Raw genomic sequence first — 6,912 nt, 5'->3', positions numbered from 1 at the left:
AGAAATTCGAAAGAATTTGGTCTCCGGATATCTCCTCAACAAAGCTGGATTCACACAAACCATAGGATCAGACTTGTTTACTTTAACTAAAAACAATGTATTTGTAGGGAAGGGTTACGCTACTGATGGCATGTTTAAATTGAATATGGAAATTAATAAGATTGCATCTTCTGCTTACATGTTGAGTTCTTTTAAATTAATAAGTTACGCTACTAGATTTTGTCATGTTGATAAAAGATTAATTAGTAACATGAGTAGGTTAAATCTTATACCTAAGTTATCTCTGCATGATTTTGAGAAATGTGCATGTTGTAGTCAAGCTAAGATAACTAAAACCTCGCATAACTCTGTAACTAGAGTAATAGAGCCTTTAGAATTAATTCATTCTGTCTTATGTGAATTTGATGGCACTTTAACTAGAAACAGTAAAAGGTATGTAGTTACCTTTATAGATGACTGTTCTGACTACACTTTTATTTATCTGCTTAAAAATAAAAGTGATGCTTATGAAATGTTCAAAGTCTTTGTAACTGAAATAGAGAGCCAGTTTAACAAAAGAATTAAGAGACTTCATAGTGATAGGGGAACTGAATATGATATGATTCAGTTGCTTTCAATGAATTTTGTAACTCAAAAGGAATAATACATGAAACTATTGCGCCTTATTCTCCTGAAATGAATGGAAAAGAAGAAAGAAAGAATAGAACTCTAACTAAGTTAGTAGTTGCTATCTTACTTGAGTTAGGAGCAGCACCATCTTGGTGGGGTGAAATAATTAAGACTGTTAATTATGCTCTTAATAGGATTCCTAAATCTAACAGTAAAACTTCACCATACAAAGTCCTTAAACATAAAACACCAAACTTGACTTATCTTATAACTTGGGACTGTCTAGCTTATGTTAGAATACCTAATCCAAAAAGAAGAAAATTAGCAAGTAGAGCCTATGAATGTGTCTTCATAGGATACATTGAAAATAGTAAAGCCTATAGATTCTATGACTTAGAAAAAAAAGTAATTATAAAATCGAATGACGTAGATTTTTTCGAGGACAGATTTCCTTTTAAATCTAGAAATAATGGGGGCCTATATAGTCAAACTAGTGGGGGCTCAAGTTCCAATAGTCTACCTTCAATTAGGATCCAAACCCAAGACAAGAAAGTAGATCCTGAACCTAGAAGAAGCAAGAGAGCTAGAACAGTAAAAAACTTTGGAGAAGACTTCAAAATGTACAACGTAGAAGATCCAAAAGATCTAACAAAAGCATTATCATCAGTAGATGCCAATATATGGCAAGAAGCTATCAATGATGAAATGGACTCTCTTGAATCCAATAGAACTTGGCACCTAGTTGACTTACCCCCTGGATGTAAAGCTATAGGCTGCAAATGAGTTTTAAGGAAGAAACTCAAACCTAATGGATCAGTAGATAAGTATAAGGCTAGATTAGTAGCAAAAGGATTTAAGCAGAGGGAAAACATAGACTTCTTTGATACTTTTTCTCCAGTCACTAGAATCACCTCTATTAGAGTGTTGATATATATAGTTGCCCTAAACAATCTCTTAATCCATCAAATGGATGTTAAAACAGCTTTCCTAAATGGTGATTTAGAAGAAGAGATTTACATAGAACAACCTGAAGGTTTCATAGTTCACGACCAAGAATCCAAAATTTGCAAACTAGATAAATCCCTCTATGGTCTAAAACAAGCTCCCAAGCAGTGGCACGAAAAGTTTGACAACTTACTCATGTCAAAAGGATTCAAAGTAAATGAAAGTGACAAATGTATCTACTATAAGACTGAAGGTAGGCTATGTATTATCATATGCCTATATGTAGATGACATGTTAATCTTTGGATCAAACTTGCACGTCACAAATGATGTAAAATCTATGTTGAATGTAAATTTTGACATGAAAGACCTAGGTGAAGCTGATGTAATCTTAGGCATCAAAATTACAAGAACTGAAAATGGAATTTTCTTAGATCAGTCTCATTACATAGAAAAGATTCTAAAGAAGTACAACTACTTCGATAGTAAACCGACGTGTACACCTTATGACTCTAGTATGAAATTATTCAAAAATACTGGCGACAGTGTTAACCAAACCGAGTACGCTAGTATCATAGGTAGTTTGAGGTATGATGATTGCACTAGACAAGACATAGCTTACGTCGTAGGATTACTATGTAGGTTTACCAGCAGACCCAGTCTAGAACATTGGAATGCGATAGAGAGAGTAATGAGATACCTTAAGAAAACCCAAAACCTAGGATTACATTATAACAAGTTTCCCGCTGTACTTGAAGGTTACAGCGATGCTGATTGGAACTCCCTCTCAGATGACTTAAAGGCTACAAGTGGCTATATTTTTAATATAGTAGGAGGAGCTGTGGCTTAGAAATCCAAGAAACAGACGATCTTAGCCCAGTCAACGATGGAGTTAAAGATGATAGCATTAGCTGCTGTTAGTGAAGAAGCAAGCTGGATTCGAAGCTTGTTCTCAGAGATTTCCACATGGAAAAGACCGATACCAGCCATACTAATCCATTGTGATAGTACTGCAGCTATCGCAAAAGTTCAAAACCGTTACTATAATGGTAAGAGACGATAGATACGTTGTAAGCACATTACCATTAGAGAATTGCTCACTTTTGGTGCAGTGATAATGGATTATGTACGGTCTGACGATAACTTGACCGATCCTTTGACGAAAGAACTTGCTAGAGAAAAGGTTTTTAAAACCTCAGAAAGAATGAGACTCAAGCCTATTAAAACTTAAATTATTGTGAGGTAAACCCAACTTGAAAGACTAGAGATCCCAAGAAACAAGTTCAATGGGTAATAACTAATCACAAGTAATATGATAAGAATCATGCTAAATATTTAAAAGTCTCATTCTTATGGTTTAGTGATTAGCATGACATCCTGAAGCGTATGATGAGGCTGAACTTTGTTCTTAATGAAATTTATACTTGATATCAAGTAGGGTACCTAGCTACAGGAGTACTCTTGTTAGATTCACCTTTGTGAATGTGGAAGTGAGGGTCGCTTCCTATGGAATTTTAGGCAGATTCCTAGAACATTCACTAAACTAGGATATACGTGCAAGGCCATAAAGCACAGGCTATTTTAGAACTTCACTCAAATAATGTTGTGTGTGCAATAGCGTTAGAAGTAAAGTTCAAAACTACGAGTTACGTTACAATACTCTAAACTATTGTCACTACGTAAAGGTTCAAGTCAACCAGATACCTTTACTTAAGCACAACATTATAGAGACATACATTGCTCGATGAAAATGTTTTTAAAAATTTTTCAAGTGGGGGACTGATAGTAAAAAATTTTCAAGTGAGGGATTATTGGATGAAAAATTATAAGGAATTATGAAACGTTTATTACAAATTAATTTTTTGACCGTTAAACGTTACAAAATTAATTTTTTGACCGTTAAAAGTTTTATTATAATAAATTTGTAACGTTTTACAATTAAATTATTTTGATCGTTACTAATCCTCCACCACTATAAGTAGATCCCTCACTCTCATTCTCACAACACACAACAAACAATCTTCTCTCAAATTTTCATTCTCTTAAAAGTTTTTCGAGCTGTTCTTTTTTTAGTGTTTCAGTTCCAATTAGTTTCTGTGCAAAACTAATTGACGAAAAAGGGTTGTTTTATCATGGGGACAACGGGGCATAATTCTGTTTGCACAATTCAGAACAGAACCGCGAAACGTCTTAAAGAGAGCGTGTTCCGCAACTCAGCTTTTCACTAATCCAGTTTCTGTTTTGCAGTCTTTGTGTTTTTTTTAACAATTTGTTCAGTTGCTGCCTCGTTTCTTTCATCATTATTTGCCGGACTTGGACAATTTTTTGCATTGAAGACCGAAGTGCAACAACAGTAATAAATTAATGAAAATTTTGAAATTCTTACGTATAAATTATAAAATAAAGAAATAAATATTTCAACTTACCAAATCCACAAAAGAAAAGAAAAATATATGTAACAACACAAATCATATACAATTTTACGACGATAGGTAAAACAAGAAGACAAATTGAGGAATACTTCTGAAAATGTAAATTGAGAAATATATGTTCCCTTATCAGCATTTCTTACTCAAATTAGTACATCTCCTACTCAGAACTCTCTAGCAATTTCTCCTTAATCAACCTATACATTTGAATAGGGAGATTGACAAAGGCCCCTCAAGCCTAATTCGGTTCGATGCAATATCACTTATATTTGAGGATAATTTATCCGATTAAAAAAGAAAAAATTTACAATAGTAGTTATTTGTTAGAAATATTATAAAGTGGTTGATCTCATTAAAACCTTTTCTAAGTGAAATATATTTAGGCTCCGATTCCCTCTCTTGTTGCATTAACATTCTTTGCCCTTCTCATTTGAAATACACGTCAAATAAACTTACTTAGCTCCTCAGGTAGGAGACTCATTCAATATAATCACGTACATTTAGACGTCTTTAAGTGTATGTTTAAAATACATTTTAAAGTATTTAATTTTAAGGAAAAGAAGGAAAAGATTATTATTAATGGGCTATGCTTTATATATGAATAATAATGGCTCAAAGCTTTAGTCAGCTTGACCTCATACAACCACTCACAAGGTGGGTTTTTAAAGATTCTAAATCAATAATATATCAAACAAAATCAATTAATTTATTGGCTAACCACCATTGATTTCATCTGTTTGGTACTATTAATTTGAATAATCTCAATCATACTTTATAAAATGAGATCATTTGAACACTTATTAATTATTGTTAATTCCCATTCAGGATGGTGGCTTGGCTTTTTTGGCATGTGGCCAGGGATGATTTTCCTCATCAAATTATACTTTTTTTAATTAAATAATTAAATGAATAACATATTATTTGTACTTGTATGTATATGTATGTATGTATATTTATGTATATGATCTTCAAACAAGAGGAAATATATATTACTTGGATTGTTTCTTAATTCTAAACATTTTGATTTAAATGAGTTTTCTTCAATTTGATTAATTCACCCTCTAATTATTTTCAAAATTAATAATGGACAAAAAGTCAAGAGAAAAACTATAGTGGATGATTTTAAATCAAACTTAATTAAAGATGGAATAAATTTTTAGAAACTTTTTTTTTTTTTTTGCAAATAACTTTAAAAAAGGTCAGAGCAAACAGAAATAAAATTAGACAAATTTATGTTATGAAAGGAAAGTACGAAATAATTAAATTCTCATCTCTTTTACACGGTAGTATTTAAGATCAAAACTTTAATTAAGAAAAACCTAAATTTGAATAACTATAGTTCGTGTAACTATCAACTATTTTTGAGCTTATGTTTTTTTTTTTTTTTTTACAAATATAATTGTTTGGTTAATTTTTATAAATATAACAAACTACTAAAATATTTATCGTCCGTGTAACAAAATCCATAAAGTTAGTCATTTTTTAAATATTACTGATTTACCCTTATGTCTTTTTTCTCTTTGTTGCGATTTCTTTCTATCGTCTTTCTTTTTTTCCTTCTCTCTTTATTTCTTTCCTTGGAACCAAATCTAAATGATCATATATAAAAAAAAATAGTTAAGTATAAAGAATTCGTGTATAAAGAATTATGAAAAAAAATGATTTAGATTGGAATAGTCAAATCTAAACGATCATGTACTAAAAGAATTTTTAAAAAAATCTTAGTCAAATCTAAACGATCGTGTACCAAATAATCTTAAAAAATTAAACGATCGTGTACCAAAAGAATCTTGAAAAAAATCCTTTAGCCAAATCTAAACGATCGTGTACCAAATTTTGAAAAAAAATCGTTTTAGATTTGGGTAGCCAAATCTAAACGTAACCAAATTTAAATGATCGTGTAACAAAATTAAACGTATAACCAAATTAAACGATCGTGGACCAAACAATAGTCAAGTTTAAACGATTGTGTACCAAATATATTACGTGTGTTATTGACGGCATGGTTGATGTGACATTTTTGATATTTTCCACTGTGGTCCTGGGGGTTTTTCCATTTTCGAAATTGTTCAGTGTAAATATTTTAATTTTTCGCTTTGTTATATTTTTGAAAAGACTCCTAATTCTTTAATTAAAAAATAAATTAATATCATACGGTCAAACTACCTTTTTTTCCCATCCAAAAGGGAAATAGTCGAGTACGATTCAGTATATGACCTTTCATATTTGTATTTTATAGATTTTTGAACTTTACAAGATATCTAATACATTTCTGAATTTTTTATTTTGTGTCTAATATTCTAAATTCTTATTTTTTAAAAAAAATATTAAATACGCTCCTAAACTTTTAATTTCTGAGATCTCCAATATATTTCATAATTTTAAAATTTAAAGAATCTATTAGACATAAAATTCAAGTTTTTAGCCTAATACAAAACTTTGAATTTTATGTCAATTAGTTTGTGAATGCCAAATAGATGAAATACCCATTAGACAAAAATAAAACTTCAAAATCTTATCAAATATTGGAAACAATGGACTTTCTAATTTTTGGCCTCTTACTTCAAGTGGAGTGAATTATCATGTTTGAGTCTTAAATTATAATAGTTGATTTACTATCGGTTACAATATAACTATTTCAAATTCTTCGTAACACTATTTATTACTTTCGATCCATCGTCTTTTTTTCGATTTTTAAAATTGTTTACTATTTTCTACCTAGATTAAGATAGTTAGAATATCAAACACAATTTATTATTAACCTATAAATTAATTAGTATAATCACCCACTATTATAATAAACTCTAAGTTATGAATTTATTACCAACTTTTTAAAATTCAAATATCAAACGCCTATAAGCCTAAAAATGCCATCACCATTCTCTTGAAACCAAACCCTATTTGCATTGATGATTAAAAAAGAAAAAAAA

Source organism: Cucumis melo, chromosome 4 (genome assembly GCF_025177605.1).
Source record: "Cucumis melo cultivar AY chromosome 4, USDA_Cmelo_AY_1.0, whole genome shotgun sequence".
Classification (NCBI taxonomy): Eukaryota; Viridiplantae; Streptophyta; class Magnoliopsida; order Cucurbitales; family Cucurbitaceae; genus Cucumis; species Cucumis melo.
This window is presented reverse-complemented; position numbering follows the sequence as displayed.